Source organism: Lates calcarifer, linkage group LG24, assembly GCF_001640805.2.
Source record: "Lates calcarifer isolate ASB-BC8 linkage group LG24, TLL_Latcal_v3, whole genome shotgun sequence".
Classification (NCBI taxonomy): domain Eukaryota; kingdom Metazoa; phylum Chordata; class Actinopteri; family Centropomidae; genus Lates; species Lates calcarifer.
The window spans coordinates 1,049,821-1,066,638 of record NC_066856.1 but is presented as its reverse complement, the minus strand read 5'-3'; the positions used below and the strand labels follow the sequence as shown (position 1 = coordinate 1,066,638).

General features: G+C 41.8%; 1 protein-coding gene across 3 annotated transcripts in view; it reads left to right on the top strand.

Moving 5' to 3' along the window:
• The window catches only part of rnpc3 (RNA-binding region (RNP1, RRM) containing 3), a 142,964-nt gene that overhangs the window by 17,720 nt on the left and 108,426 nt on the right, over positions 1 to 16,818 (top strand). For all 3 annotated transcript variants that reach the window (XR_007809320.1, XR_007809319.1, XR_001963438.2), the window contains exon 16: positions 12,846 to 13,042. The gene's annotated coding sequence lies outside the window, so the exon portion shown is untranslated. The remainder of the gene's footprint in view (positions 1 to 12,845; positions 13,043 to 16,818) is intronic.

Sequence of the window (16,818 nt, the reverse complement as noted above, 5' to 3'; positions counted from 1 at the left end):
GTGGTTAAGTGTTGGTTCATCACATCAGATAGATGTGGAGAGAGAGAGGCTGCGGTTGGTTTAATTCTGGTTAAATTAAATTAAATTAGGCTGGGGTGGTGGAGGGACATGCAGCAGCAAGTGGTGCTGGCATATCAGTGGACAAATAGAATTGTCAGGTTGTGACACCTGCATGAGTATGATTGGATGTTACGAATCAGCTGTGAATGAGCCGGTGGTTGTGAAGCATGAGTTTAACAGTGACTTCAGTCGTCCACCTGAACTAACACGGTGTTTCATTTTAATTCCCAGAGCGAATTTAGTGTCAAATTAGTCACAGTTTGAGCCGTTCGCAGTTTGACTGGTTTAATGTTCAGATTTGAACCAATGGTGCTGATCATCAGGAGCATTTTATTAACTGCAGTTAAATTAATATTTTGTCCCTTTAACAATCATTTGTTGCTCTCTGTGATGCTAGCATCCTGCTGGCTCAATTCAAATCACTGTGTAATTGGTTTTCTGCTGCATGTTAGACTTAATGATGCTAAATTTATGAAGTTTATGTAAAAAAAAAGAAAAGAAAAAACCAAGTCTAATTTATCCACACTCCTGCTTGTGTTTGTTTGGAATAGATGACATACAGTCTGAACCCAGTGTTTTTAAAAGGCTTAATGAGGTGTAATTTTACCTCAGACATATTCATATTGTTTTACTGAAATACTTTCTGTGCACATTTGTTTGTAATTTGGCTCAGACAGAAGATTTGAAGCAAAGGGGTGATTTCAGTTAACTGATGTTTGTGCCAAAAACACATACAAGCTAATGGTTGTGATTTTCTTAATCCCTGTTTTAACATGCAGCTTAATGGGCTTAATTTGTCAGATATAAATCAATTTGAATTTGAAATGAGGCCATTAAAACCAGCAGCACAGGTTTTCTACTGTAGAAAGCTTTTATCACCGCTGAAACATCGAGCACATGCTAACCTATCACATATCAGGTGATAATTATCTCTCAGTGGGGTTTAATGGCACCGCTTTATATTTGGTAATTTTGCAGGAAATAAAGTAACACCCTTCCTGACGAACAGTCCAACAAACAGATGAAAACCCTTCAGTCAGTCTCTGTTAATAAGCCTGATAAGGCCAGAACCAGAAGTCCCTCGTCTCTGACACTGAATTAAAGATGGAAAACAGAACAGTCCCATAATCTGTGCTGACACTTTAATGGCAACATCTTTGAAAGCTTTTGTTTCAGAAATCATGCACACATTCTGTCTGAATGGCAGCATATTGTTGCTGGTGGCTGACATCAAAACTGACAGTGAACCTACATTACCCGGGGTTTTCCTGCCCCTGGATTCATGTTAGTGAACTGATGTAGAGTTCACCCGAGGTGAGTGGTAGTCTGGAGCTGTCGGGAAGCACAGGGCTCTCATGGGCCACAGCTTCATTTGCATAATATCTGAGTGAATAGGGGGGTTAGTTGAGGCTTTGCTCAGGTTTGTTTTATAGCAGACAACTGGTTTAACCATTTAAGTGGACACACATCACTCTGAGCTCAGGGTGTTGTGTGTTTCCTTTGACTACACTTTCTCCTCTCAACATCTCCACAATCCAAATTCATCAGACCCCTCTACACTTTCCATTTTAGACTAATTCCAACCATTTTTTCACTAATAAATAAAGACTAAAATACTGACTGTCCACATCACTGTATACTGTATTTACATGCTGACCCAAGATAACCTATCCCCTGGTTTGGATTGTCTTGGCTCCAGTCTAGAGAAAATCACATGTCCATAATTTCTTGTGTTAAATGTATAAATGTGAAGAAACCCAAGGTAAAGAACAGCAGGGATGAACATGATGAGCAGCTGATGAGGCACAGACAGAACTAACACCTTCAGCATGTAGTTCAAATTCAAGATTTATAGTTTCCCACAGCTTTAAGCTCTCCATCTTGTCTTCTCGTACGATGGAGCACATGTCATCTTTTCTGTGCATCTTCCCTTTTTCAGCACAGGATGTAATAATCCTCAATTTGCCATCTGCCTTTCCCCCCACAGCCTTCATTCCTGCCCTCCTCATGTACCCCCACTGGTGTGTACAGTAAATAAATGAACACTGCCATCCTGCAGTGAGTATGCACTGTTTAAAACTGTGTGTGTTGAAGAATGCAAATTAGATTTTGCTGCCACTCATTTTAGCCATTTATCGTCCCTTTCTGATGTTGCCCATCTGGAATTCAGACTGGTGGAGACCTGAGATCTGAGATTGAGATCTGGTGACTGTGAAGGCCACAGCATACAATTCACATCATTTTCATACTACATCAAACCTTCCAGTGTGCCCCTCCCCCCACACCCCTCCAGTGTCCCATGGATGGAGGCACTGTCATCCTGTTTCTCCACTCATTTTCAAGGTTTTTCCTTTAATTTCTCACCTATTATATATATATCTCTATTACATGTCCATTACACTTTTAGACCATTTAAATGGTCAAAACCTGTTGTCTGTCCATCAGTTCACTAACATGAACCCAGTCAGGGCAGGAAACCCTGGTTTTGAAACAAAGGATTTCAAAGATGTTTCGGTACAGATTAGGCAGTCAAGGTGTTTGTATATATATGTGTGAATCTATGACTGTGTGTGTGTGTGTCCCATACACCATAATCATAACATGTTAAAGTAATAGTTTGACTATTTGAAAAGTGCTGATGTGCTTTCTTGCTGAGATAGATGAGACAGCTGTTCCCCCCCTCACCACCAGCACCTCTTTAGCTTAGTTTAGCACAGACTGAAAACAGCCTGGCTCTGTCCAGAGGTAACATAATTCACCTACCTACACCTCTTAAGCTCACAAATTAACACATTACATCTTGAACAAAAACATTAGAATCCATACAAAAACATGATAAACAGGATAAATTAATGCAATAATGGCAGAGCCAGAGTGTTTCCCCTTGTCTCTAGTAACTAGTCACACTGGGCTAAGCTAACAGGCCACTGACTGTAGCTTCGTATTTAGCATACAGGCCTAAGAGTTGAATCAATCTTCCCATTCAACTCTCATCAAAGGACACCAAAGAAAAGTGAATCACCACTGGACTACAGTCAGTACAGTCAGATGATGTAATAATAAAAACACAGCCTCAGAGGTCGATGTCATGTCCTGCACACTGTAACCTGAAAACTAATCAAGGTGCTTTCTCTTTAAATGCTTTAAATCCCCTTGACCCTGTGGGCCTCCAGCTGCACACTGACACCAATGAACAGAAAGCTGTTGTAAATGATGAATACTTACCCTGAAGGGGGCGGGCTTCTACAGATTGATAACGGCTGCAGCCACAGAGGTCACTGAGAGGTAGGAGCGTATTCACCGCATGTCATCAGCGTGTCAGTCACACATCATCAGATCTGACCAAAGCACATGTTCAACACTGAGCAGGGACGCAGGTACAGTTCACCTGAGGTGACTGACACAGAGTCAGTGATACATTTTATCCTACAGTCAGAAATGTTGTGCTCATGTATGATGATGCTTCTCTGCAAACAGAACAAGCTTCCTGTCGAGACAAATCAGATCATGGTATATACATGAGCTCCTCCTGAAACAATGACTAGTTGACCTGTGTTTGAACTGAAGCCAGTATAAACAATTAATGTCCCTCATTGAATTTTCTTCCTGCCCAGACCAGCTTTTGCTGACTTTGAAGGAGCAAATAGTGGGAGGACACACAGTGCTTAGTCAACTCCAGTGTGTGTGTACGGTCGTCAGTCTTACAAGTCTTTCTCAGAGCAAATGTGTCAATTCTAAGGTATGCTTATTCATTATGAAGAGAGTGATGGCTTGACCATGCATATTTCATGCTTTTAAACCTTGAAAGTTTCATGAAGTTGTCCAAATGAGTAGCATTTAAAACTGAAGTGAAGTAATGTGCCTGAATAATTTATCTATAATGTCTTTGATGAGAAATGTGACCAAGGTCATCAGTTTTATTTACGCCAAGAAGTTTATTTATTAATCTTTATTGCATATTTAGCTTGTTTATGTTTGGAGCCTTATGGATGGAATTATTTGGTACCTATGGAAGAATGATCCACTTTTCTCATCTGAGCTCTTAATGTTTAAGCTTTTTCAGAGGAGGAGACGACTTTCTTCTCAAGTTATGCAGTGGAAATGGTGAGAGCACATGATCTTTGTCAGTTATTGCTCAGCCCTGTAAAGCCTGTGTCGGTATGTAAAAGTACACCCTGCTTTGCTATAAAGTGCTCATCCCCAATGTGAGTTGTTTCCTCCTCCCTTTTCTGACATTACACCTCCTTTCTCATTGCTCTGCCCTGTGCTGTCCGAGATGCCAACTAAATCTCAGCCTCATCTTGTCCGCCGTAACCTTGTTTATTCCCAACAGTGGCATTAGCAAAGCTGTAAAAGTATTTATGGGGGTACAAATGTGGGACAGCCAATCTAAGTTAAATCTATAAATCCTGGCTGTTGATTTCTCAGGGCCAGGAGGTGCAGGCCGGTGATCAGTAGAGGTAGAAAGTATTCCCCGGGTGACTCTATGTGACTAACGCACAGAGGCCGAGCAGCATGCCAAAGAGTGCTATGGTGACACTGTTGTGCTTTTAATATGGCCAGGCTGGCCTTCGCCTCTGAAGTGAGACACCGCCTGGCTATCCATCTACCATGAGCTGGTATCATTAGCTAACACCCAACAGGGACCTGACTCAGCAGTTGGTGTTTGTGCATGTTACACCCTGTCCTTGGCTTGTTTGAGGATTGTTGTTTTAGTATAAGCTGAGGCTTACAATTATTTAAAAAAAGTGTGCAGAGCACAAACATAATGTACAAGTGCTGTAACTCACTCTACAGTACGTGGGAATTACTGTTACAGCTGCAGGAAAACAACAGAACAATCAGAACACACCTGAGAGGGCTGATGTGTTCGCAAACTACTCACACATGGAGCTGCCACAGAGCAACATTAGCATTCATCTGCTGTTGTGTTTCTGGCCACTTGGCAAATCTAAGTTCAATATTCACTTTTTTAGCTCTGCTCTCCACCAGCTCCTGAGAAAAACATCTGGGTCCTGAGCTCCTTATACACTCCACCCGAGCCTGTTCCACCACTGTCTGTTTCTCTGTTATCTGGTTCTGCTACAGTAGTGTGTGTTGGAAATAGCTGTCTACTCAACCTTGCAGTAACTGCAGGCCAAAGAAAACAATTAGCTACAAGAGGCTAAAAAGTTCTGTATGGTTTGATGAGAATTCTCAGGGTGTTGATCGTTCTAAGAGCTGTAGCACATCAACAACTTCAACATAGAACGCCAAAAATATCCTTTGTATCATTAAATATTGTTGTATATCCTAATTCTAACTACCCAGCAAGCTAGCAGAGTTATGCAGCTAACTAGCCAGACAACCTGGAACGTGTACTGTACCTGGGTGATAGGTTTTTGCCAGGTTTCAGTGGTTAGAACTGATGCTGATCTTAACATTTGTCACCAGACCCTCTGAGGACATTATCTGTGTTAGCACATGTGTTTGGCATCAGAAAGAAATGCTAACTCTAAATTGTCCAAACTGTAGATGAGAATACATCTGTCTCTGTGTTAGACCTGTGATGGACTGGTAAATTGTCCAGGGTTTTTCTCTGCCTTCCACCCAGTGAATGCTGATAGACTCTGGTGCCCTGTGACCCACAGTGGGTACAGCAGATATCAGTATTATTTGGTAAACATAAAGTGAGGCAAGAGGAAGGAAACTTGGAAAGAAGTAATTTTATAGAACTGCTCAAGGTAACAGATGGTTCCATGTCTGAGGAATACAAACCACTTCAAGTATGAAACCAGTGCTGTCATAAGAAAAGAGTCTTCTCAGAGTCTTAAGGCAACTGTGTATAATTATAGTAGATTTTAGATGTGCACACTGAACCAAATTTACAGTTAAAATTATGATAGAATTTTGTCACGGTGAAGCTCACTTGGTCATAGTTAGACAAACAGTTTGCTAAATAACTGCTGTGAGACACGTGTCATACAGTCATTACAGTCAGTGTGTAGAGATAGTGATGTGTCTTATGGCAGAAGTTGAAGACTGCATCTTTTCAACTTCAGTCAAACTTGTCTCCTCTTTTAACCTTGTGCTCTTCTCAGTATCGTGCAGGGAAGGAGCTTCCATCAGCTTCCATCTCTAATAAGATTTACAGAGAGTATAGCAGAGAGAGCAGGGTGATATGTCTTGGGAGCTGTACCCTCAATATTGGCAAGGAAATCAATGTGGTGAGTAAACCTACCAGCACAGTTTGCAATCAGCTGCTAGGCCAAAAGTAATCAGTGAATTGAAATAATCCTGAAAGGTTTCCCCACTGTAGCAAAGTTAATAACAAAAGAGTCGTCCCGACCTGTGCCTTGAATTAGATATTAATCCTTGTATCAAGAATAATTACCAGAGAGGGTCAGAAACAGTGACCTTGCAGAGGGAGTCTCTCTGGTTGGCTCATTTCAACATTCAACAGGCGCCTCTGTCCTGGATGTGTACTCAGTGACACAATTTGCAATGGTACAATGTAGTTTCTCATTGCTTAATTCTTTGCACAGCACTGTCAGGGAATGGTCCCTGAACAGCCACGAACCTCATCATCAACAATTTCTCACTTGTTTACATTAATCCCATCTAGATATCCACTCATTCCCATGACAGCTCTTTGTAATTCTGCTCTATTGTCACGGTTTTGATAGACAGTCGGCCAACACTCACTAATTAGCTGAGAACATTAGCTGTGTGCAGCTCTGGAATTTCTTTTCTAATGCTCCTTAATGGGAGGGAAAGTCATTTGTTAATACTACGAGGGCCTTACGTGTACGCACTCCCATTGAGCTTTCACATAAATCCTGCTTCTTTGCTGTTTTATTATTTAGGAGCTATAGCCAGCCTCTGTGGGGAGAACCAGTTGCACATTTCTTTAGGAATGCGATGAGCCGTCTGCTGTTGTTCTTGAGCCTGTCTCGGTTTGGGGAGATAAATCAAACTCTCCAGTAAAGTCTGTCTGCCAGTCAACTGTCAGACAGCTGGGTCAGGTCTTTGTCAAAGCCTCAATCATTTGAGTTTATGAGAGGTCAAGTGGAGTTATGTTTGGTTGAATTGCGAGCCCCTCTCGTCTGCCTCTCCAAGGGTAATTGCGATTTATTTTTGCAATGCTGAAAAGTAAACACCCATTTTCCCTTTTCTCAGAGGTGTCATCTCATGAAAACCTCAAGCTTCTGTTTGTCAAAGTGTCTGATATCCTTTATCAGAGAAACTTCCTCACTGATGTTAACTGTTCATGTTTTCAGAGGCTAAATGGATCACCAACTATAAATGATCAGACATTATCATTTGGCGAGATATTATCTTTGAAGGAACCAGATGCTTCTCTGGTTTAATTTTTAATCTTAAGATCTAAAGTGGTTTTATTTTACACAAGACTCCTAAATACATTTCTGGAGAGTTTTTAATCTTTAATCTCCATTATAATGATTAATTAAGAGATAATCCATGTGTGAGGAGAGAAGGAGTTGTTACTATACTGTAAACACACACCTCCTTGAGTATTATTGTGTGCAGATTCTTACTCATGGTCGGAGACCTTCTTGTTGAATGCTGTGGAAGTTCAGCTGCATCTGCAGTCTAACACATTCATCACCTTTTCTTACCTTTTCCTTGTTTTTTGTGGCCATGGCAGAATGGAAACAGGCTTATCATTTCAGTTTGCCCTGACTGTGCTTCAGCTGGATTAAGTAGAGTTCTGCATATACAGTACATAGTACTGTTAATGACTTGTCTCTGGCCCTCACTTGACTCACTTTCTTCTGTGTGCTCCTTTTCAAATGACATGTAAATTATGCCACAACCAAAGATATATCCTCCTTTCTGGTGGTCCATTTCCTTCCACTGCGTAACCAAGATGGTGACTGCTGAGGGTGAGAAGTGTCCAAGCGTCCATTACACACAGAGCTTTTTGACCTGTTTTGAGTCACCATCCTGGTCCGTACAGTGCACTGCGTGTTTCCATTCTTATCCCAGTGAATGCACTCACGCAGTGAAAATAGTAGATGTGAGGAAGTAGGTGATTTGAGATTCAGCAGAGTGTGGAAACAGTTGAATACTCAGCAGGTGCTAAAACAACATGAACAAAAAACTTACAAACAGTAGAACTGGTCCTCTCATGTTAAATGTTGTAAAGCGACAATGACTTAAATCAGTCATGATAACCCACAGTGTGGGCTTGTTAAAAAGTGGACGAAAAGTCTTGTACAGACGATACAGTGTGACATTCACCAGTCAGTAGTGCACCACAAAAGTTGGCAGCATGTCTCCCAGCAGCACCAGCTTTCATATGTCAGGAGACCTGTGACAGCAAATGGTCACCCAGAGGGGGTGATGCTTAGAGGCTGTTTCCACGAATATGTCCAAAAATTAAAAATTTAAAAATCTGCTCAACATTGTAGTTTATTCACATTTACATTCAAAGAATGTACAACAACAGAACTATCTCCCAATGACACTGTGTAATCCTGTTGTTAAGGAAAGAATAGTGAGTTTTCACTCACTCTGTTGGTACTGACAGTGTGTGTGTGTGTGTGTATGTGTGAAAGACAGAGATGTCAACCTCAGCCCTCACCTTCCTCCCCCTTTGATATTGACACAGGGTTCCCATTAGTTAAATGCAGTCTTCAGGTCAGTCCATCAAGCATTCTGCTTGTTGCTCGCAGCTCGTACATGTGAGCGTGAGTCCTCTCCTTGGCCCTGGGTCTGTAAAGCAGCAGTAATGATCATGGAGAGCCAGGGCAGCAGATCTATCAGGTCCACCACTGAACGACCGGCGCCTCAGAGGAGCAGGCGTTCCTTACCCCCTGTCTGGCATATGTTTGATAGTGTGTGTGTGTACATGGACGCTGCTGTGCGGAGCTGTGGATGCATGGCGGGGCTCTCTACGTGGTGCTCTCTGCAGTAGGTCCCAGTGTGATGTACAATAATGACCTGTCAGAAATGCAGGCCTCTGAAAACAGGGATAATCCACAGAGGCTATCTGACTAAATGAATTCTAACAGGAGCCAAGCCGACCCCCTGAGACCCCTGAACAGCATTATCTATTCCACTGGTCTCTTATCAAAACTGACACGGAAAAAGAGGCTCACCAAAATAGCACATGCTCAGCTGGAGGAGGAGGATTTCTGTTGTAGATGGTGCTGTCGTCTGGTACATGATAATTATTCCTGTATATTTATTATAAATCATACTGTTTTGACTTGTTTTGCCTCTATGATCTGTTCATTTAGCTACATTGTTTTCAGCCTTTTTAAAGTTGAGATTTCAAAAGATAGAGTTTACATTTGCTTTGTTAACCCAGGCCTGTCCAGTCTGGGTTTCAACAAACCTCACCGCCCAGATATGAAACTGCATCTGTATACATGGCATCATCCTGTCTGTGTTGCATAAAGATGAGAACATATAAGGATATGTAATGTCACTGTGCTATTAGCTGTCACTTTTTGTAGTATGCTTCTTGGTGGTAAATTGAAGTTGAGGCTGATTTTATGGCTCTAAACTGGAAGTGTACCTGTGGATGGGAATGTAGTTTGAGAGCAGGTTTAAATGTTTTTATGAACCAAACAGCCAGGGCTCCAGCTGCTGTCAGTGGAGAGGCTGTTTGTGATAACAAATAATTTACTAAAATTAGAGCTGCAAAAGGCAAACATGTAAAGTCAAAACACATCATCATAAATCACAAAGTGCAGCAGCAAGGAGCGTCACACCCCGACTCACTGAGACACAGATGCCTCTCACTAAACCTAAATTAATTTCAGGTGTTGGTGTGGTTCAGGAGGTAAACGGTGTTCACAGTGTACCCACTGTGTATTCAGGGAAGACAAAGTATTTAGCTTGTGTCAAAGTGACATGTCAATTAAAAATGAACGGATTCATTTAGGTTATTTTCAGCCTGGGCCTTGTTTTAGTTACTTGCTTTTACATTCTTTTGATTGTTTTCCACATTTAATCACCAGCTTCAGGGCTTCTACCTTCAGTGTGATGGTGGAGCTGTGATACACACTCAGTTAAACTTGGATATACCCTGATATTAGATCTGTTGTATTCAGTTGTATTAGCTGGACTGCCTGGGACTGTAATTCAGTCATATTTTTATATTGTTCTGTAAACATGAAACTGCCAAACGGGAACTCCTTGTTCACATCAGCCTTCTACTAGTAATTACAAGTTGGATGTATGAGATTTTGTTGGTGGAGATTCAGCAGCAGTGTGAAGTGTACAAACCCAAGCAGTAAACAAAGCAGCACGTCCAAAGACACAGGCAAACAAAGGTATTTAAGTCGGATTTATATCCACACAAACAAAACATTTTAGCCTTGAGTGTGCATTCAGCAGCAACAGTGCTGGTAAACACTAAGTCATAATATTGGCAAAAAGTAGGAAAATTGATCCGTTTCCAAACCAGTCTCCAGGCCAGACTCTGCACCACTTACTGAACCTTTTGTCAAATCCACCATGAAACGATGTTTAGGTCTTTGAAGCAGGAGAAACAGACAGTTTGCATGATTTCTGTGTGATTAGGTCTTTTAAATGTTCAAAAAGTAGAAATGATGATTAGTCACTGTCACTTTGTGCCAAAACTGTGAAGCTGCCTTAAAAGTCCAAGACCGGGCCCATGCCATGCGAGGTGGATATTACCTTTAAGACATAGCTGTCAGCTGTGTCACAGGTGCTCCGCTGTCAGATATAAGTGACGTTGAATCTGAACCCTCAGGCTGCCAAAATTACTTTTTGATGGAATCTTCACCCCATAATAATCCTATTCAGTCAAATAATCAGTCTGCATATAGCTCTGAGTGTGAGTGAACCTAAACTGTCAGCATTCAATTAGACAAAGATTTTGATCTCCCTGTGGCTCAGCATGTCAGGCTGAATAATGTAGCCGTCACCCCTGAAGGTGAAACCCGTCTGCTGTGTGGATGGAGACCTATTGTCTGGAGGACTGACAGGGGTTGATGCAACAGGCTAAAGTGAGTTAAGGCACACACACACACACACACACACACACACTCCCTCTCTCCTCACCACTTGTCCTCCTTCCATCCCCAGAGAGAGTATTTTTCATGCTTTCAAACCACCCAGCAGTGACAAGGCTCTGACAACCCCTGCTTACTGTGACACCTTTGTGGGTCCAGAGGAGGTTTCCACCACAATGCCTCCTTTGACGGGCATTCTTGAGAGAAAACACACATTATACTGCCATAACGCCCAATTTGATTGATTGGCAGAGTCAAACTTTTAGGAGTGAGAGATGCCACAGAAGACTTTGACACAGATTTATTTATTTTTCAAGGAGTCCCAGTGAAAATTTATGAATGCTGGATCTGTAATTCTAGATCTTCCTCCAACTAGTAGAACTGCTCCCCCAAAAAACTTTCAGCTCTCATTATCAAATCTGAAAATCAGATATTATTCACCATCAGTAATACATGCACAATAACACACAGGCGTGTATTTACAGTACACACTTAATAATAATACATCAAATTTTTATAGCGCTTTTCAAGACACTCAAAGATGCTTAACGATATAACAAAAGAAAAGAGAAACAGTAAAAAGTGATAGCTGTGCAAATGCCAGGTTAAACAGGTGGGTCTTGATTAGTGATTTGAAGGTCTGTAGTGAGTCCAAGTTCCTGATGTGTTGTGGAAGGGAATTCCAGAGGGTAGGGGCAGCGGCAGTGAAGTCTCGGTCCCCCACTTACAGAGGAAGATAATCACACGTGTCTTTTAATAATAATTCACAACAATAATTACATTTTAGGAAAAACATGTTTTTTTAAATCAGTAAAATCAGGAAATGTTTGAGATATGAGTTTATGGTCCTGTTTGGACACTCACAGCTCTCGGTTATGTTCAGGGCCCAGATTATAAAATGATTTCCATTTTCCAACACCTGTTTATAGAAAAAAAAAGAGGTAAGAAAGACTTCACTCCTCCTGGTAAGGTTTCATCAAGATGATATTAATCCACACATAATCAACATCCTGAAAGGTTTTCCTCTTGTACCAATGAACCATGAAAGACGTCCATTACACACCCTCCCCTGCCAGTGGTCTCCTGGATCCAGCAGTTGTGTTACATTAGTAATTCTGGGCTGACTGACAGATGATTTAGTCTCTGGTTCATTCCTGCAGACTTTGGGATACACTTGTAAACTGGGCTTCCTAAAACTTTCAGGGCTGACTAACTCTAAAAGATAAATTGTAAACTGACTTGAAACTCACTAACCCATAATGCAACACTTCCTGTAGGAGCTGGTACTTTCTCAGATGTCAGATGTTGTAAAATGTCTTGTCATCTAATGTAATATGATGCCCATGTTTTCAATGGTAAATTCAACTTAAAAAGATTTTGCATGAGACAGGACATGTTTACTGTTACCAGTAAATATGATCCAGGCAACAGTTTCAATCTGGGAAAACAAGTGCACATGGAATTGGAGGAGATGGGTTGAAATATACTGTATATCAGATGATGGGTAACTCGTCCAAATGCTCAACAATCTAATAGAGATCTTATAACTTATGATGAATTTAATAATAAAGCAACGTTACGTTTCATTTTGAGAGTTTCAGACATTTCAAGTTTCATGTTTATTAGGAAAGAAATGAGATGCACTTTGTCCTTGTTTTTATTGTTTTATTTGCACCTTTTTCTTTTTCTCTAGAACCTTTCTCCTTATTTTCTCCATCTCTGCTTTTGTTGACTCTATTTTAAATTTCCTGGACCCTTCATCTTTGAGCGTTTTAACTAATGTCCTGTCCACAGAGAGACCTGTAGCTGTACACTGGAGTGTTGTTGGTGTCAAAGGGCAGTGCCCTGCCTTCACTGAGAGGCCACGTCGGTTTCAGCCGACTGCAGCTGTGGCACTCGCCATGTGTGGCTGGGAGACTGAATACCTGCTTCACAGCATCTGAATCCATCCCTCCCTCTCCCTACACCCAGCACAGGGACAGTCTCTCAAGGTCAGTCAACCCGCCACACACTCACGCATGCACACACACACACACACACACACACATCTACTCTCCCTCACTTCCCACCACTGACAACCCTCTCCATGAAATCAGGAATCGGTATGGCCGTGAAGTCGTCGTTCACATGAGCTAAGACAAGGGTGAAATGCCAGCATGACATCCCAATTTGTTGTCATGGCAACCGGGAGACTTGACGAAAAACCCGAGAGCAAAAATATGAAAACAAAAGCAAAAAAGAAAACACTATAATAAATCGTGTTTTTCCAAAATGTGGCATGAAGGGAGCGTGTGGTGGAGAATCTGAGCGGTGGCTGCTGACAGCTGGTGCCTTTGGGGGAATCAAGTGGAAGGGAGCGCGTTTCTCCACCACCGAATGTGAGGCAAGTACGCTGACATTTCCCCCAAACCAACATTTGATGACTTTTACCCGAAACAGAGGACACTGCAGACATTTTGGGTGAGATGCCCTCTCCCCCCTCACCCAAGACCGAACCCCCCACCTCCATCCTGCCTCAACATATTGCACCTGTTCAATTATTTAGCTGCTGCTCTGTGCTTCGGTCCTGAGCTGCAGTGAAAGCTGTACCTGCCGATTAGAGCGGTGCTTGTCACTGGAGCTGGCCAGATATCAGCGTCTTGTCGTTGTCTGAGAGGGAGAGACGCCTTTGGCCACATTACGCAGGAAGAAATGTCATTACCTCATTGCAGGCTTGTCATTTCCAGCCTTTGGTCTCCTTGAGGCAGCGAGGATTTGTATGCATGTGAAGGTGTGTGTGTGTGTGTGTGTGTGTGTGCAATTCAGTCACCCAACACAAATGAATACGACCTACACAGCAGAGGGAAATGAACTCTTAAGCTTTAGGATGGTAAACTAAATCTCAAAAGTTGTCTGTTAAAAGTAATCAATAAAAAAATCTGAACTGAAGTAACTGAAGCTGAAACATTTAGATTTTGGGAGACTAGAGCTCTTCATTCTAAAACCCAGCTTAATCATTATCACTGACATATTATATCTCATCAAACATCTGGTGAAATTAGGGGTGTTTTTAGATACACAGTGAAATATTGATTAGTTTTGCAGAAAATAAATCATGAAGCTGCATTATATCCATACTGTGAGTTTTTTAAAATACAGGCTCCATGTGAGAATAGAGTTTTATAGTATACCTTGTTTGCCCTTTTTAGTGACTGAATCACACAAAGAGGCTGAAAACATCTGTTTTCTAGCTTGTGTCTGTAGCCATTTTATTTAATATAATAATATGGACCTTCCAGTTATTTGTTGTTGTGGTCTAATGAGTTATATGTTAATGGATATTTAACTTGTTGATATTATCTGCAGAGTGCAATGATCTGATAGTAAATCAGGCAGAAATCATTAGGAGCCCATCTTTTTTCCCACTGGGGGGCACTGTTGAAGCAAACACAAGCCCCCCAAACCCTATCTGTCTTCACTGTCCAAGGGACGGTTGAACCAGAGCACTGCCTTGGACATTTTTCTGGGGTTGTATCTTCTTAAACTACTGTTTGTTCCAGGAACTGCTGCAGTAGTGAGGTCTCCATTTTCCCAGCCCTTCTGTGTCTGGCTGGGGCCAAGGGCTTAAGAAAAGGATTGGAGAAGAGTTAGAAAGTACCCTGTAAGCAGATGTGTGTCTGTGTGTGCGCGCGGTCGCCTGAGTGTGATTTAACCTAAGAATATTCCACATTCATCCCTCTCCCTGGAGATCCCTCGTCCAAAACGAAAACCACATTCGACTGTTTGTTTCTTGCTGGACTGTATTTACTGTGTGAATGTCTGTCCTCAATTTCAGGCATAGATATGCAAATCACACAGGAGTTATTAATCGGAGTGTCACAGGGATTATGCAAATGAATAAGAAAGAGTGGCGAGAGACAGAGAGGAAAGAGAAGAGTCTGGACGTCAGCAAACTTGTGTTGGCATTCACCAGAGAGAGATAGTTTTGTTTGAGAGGGTTGGATCGTGGCTGTGATCATCGTCCCCTCGCTCTGACCTGACGCAGACCGTGCCGGTGAAAAGGTCATCTTTATGTCGGAGGATGTTGAGCGTGGAAGGAGTGGAGGCCTGTCAGAGCGATGATGAGCCTGTTGTTCCACAGGGGAGAGCCAGACGACACGTTCATATTGATTTCCCTTTTGAATAACTCGGCCAGCATTTTCACGTGCAGCAGATGTCGATGTGACAGCTTGCACCGAATGTTAGTGTAAACATTAATCCACCAATACAAACACAAGTGAAAATATAAAATGAAATCCAGATCAGAGTAGTTCATTGTCATCAAGACACTTTCAACATTTTCATAAGTGTTACGACACATGCATTAATCAGTTCAAACACAGTATGACATGCGAGAGAATATTATTAAACAGCTCTGGATCAGTGACATACTGGGTCCTGTGGCACCACACTTTCACAGGTTTTCAGCACAGGTGCACGCTGTCATATTAACACCTATTCGATGCCCAAATGTTTGCTGGGATGGCATCCATCAATGAATACACTGGTACAAATGTCTTCACATATTACATTAAAGCAGCTGTAATCAACACTATATCTTAAAGGGGTTTCTCACAGTGAAGAAGCCAGAGATGCTTAATGAACTCTGCAGGTCCTCTCAGCTTTAGCATCTTTCAGCTCATTTTTTTGGTTTTCCAGCCATTTTATTGTTCTGGTTCACTCCCACTTCTCTCACTGTCTTGTTTTCAAAGCTCTAATAACCCACTGTATATTACCTGCTCGGCAACCAACACAGCAGACAGATGAAATTAGACACTAGCTGTTAAACATATGGAGCATTTAGCAGCTAATGAGCTAGATATTTCCCTCAGGAGTTGGTGGAGACCAAAATCGGAGCCAAATGGAGAGGAAATATTGGAACATTCGTTAGGTGGCTAGAAAGGCTCCACCTGAATGCTTATGTTGCTCCTGGATGTGTACACTGGTAACATTAACCATATCAATGGTCAGAATATTGTGTCTGATTTTCAGCTTGTTGTGGAGTTCTGCCTCCAAGTGACCAGTAACTGAATCATTTAGAAACATGGAGGGTCAAAATAATAACACTTTTATGGAACCAGGCACGATGACACAGCAAGTAGCCATTTATGTTTGCACCTAAACAGAAAAAGAAATGAACCCAAATAAATGTTAGTGTTGCTCCATACCTGCCAGATGTGGAAACAGGCAACTGTTTGCTAACAAGTTTTCTAATAACGTCCATGTTATTGATGTTTTTTTCTTTAGGGCTGCATTACATATTTATGAAAATACCCACCAGTCTTACTGCAGCAGTAAATGAACATGTTGAGAGGTAAAGTAAGAAATTACTATTATAAGTAAAAAAAAATAAAATGATGAATATAGATACGAGCTCTTGAGTACTCCTGTGCATGTACATGTATGTGTGTTTTCCAGAAGTGCCACAGGATCCCTGGTGTTGGAGACCACCACTACTCCTTAAAGCCCGTTTCCACTTGTCCCTAATCTACCTGTGGGACTTTACAGATTGGAAATAGATCACACGGCGAAAGCTCGGTTACCTGCAGTGATTTTTTTCCCGCCCTGGCGGACAATTATTGGCAGGTTTTGGGGCCCTGCCGCGAAGGGTGAACGAATGCATTTCTGCAGATGACTGTGAGGCAAGGAAAGATTGAATTCTCACTCCCTTCCATCTGTGTGTGTGGTGGGGGAAACGGGTGAGTCTCCTAGAAATAGGCAGTGATAGATGAGGTACATGGAAGAAGAC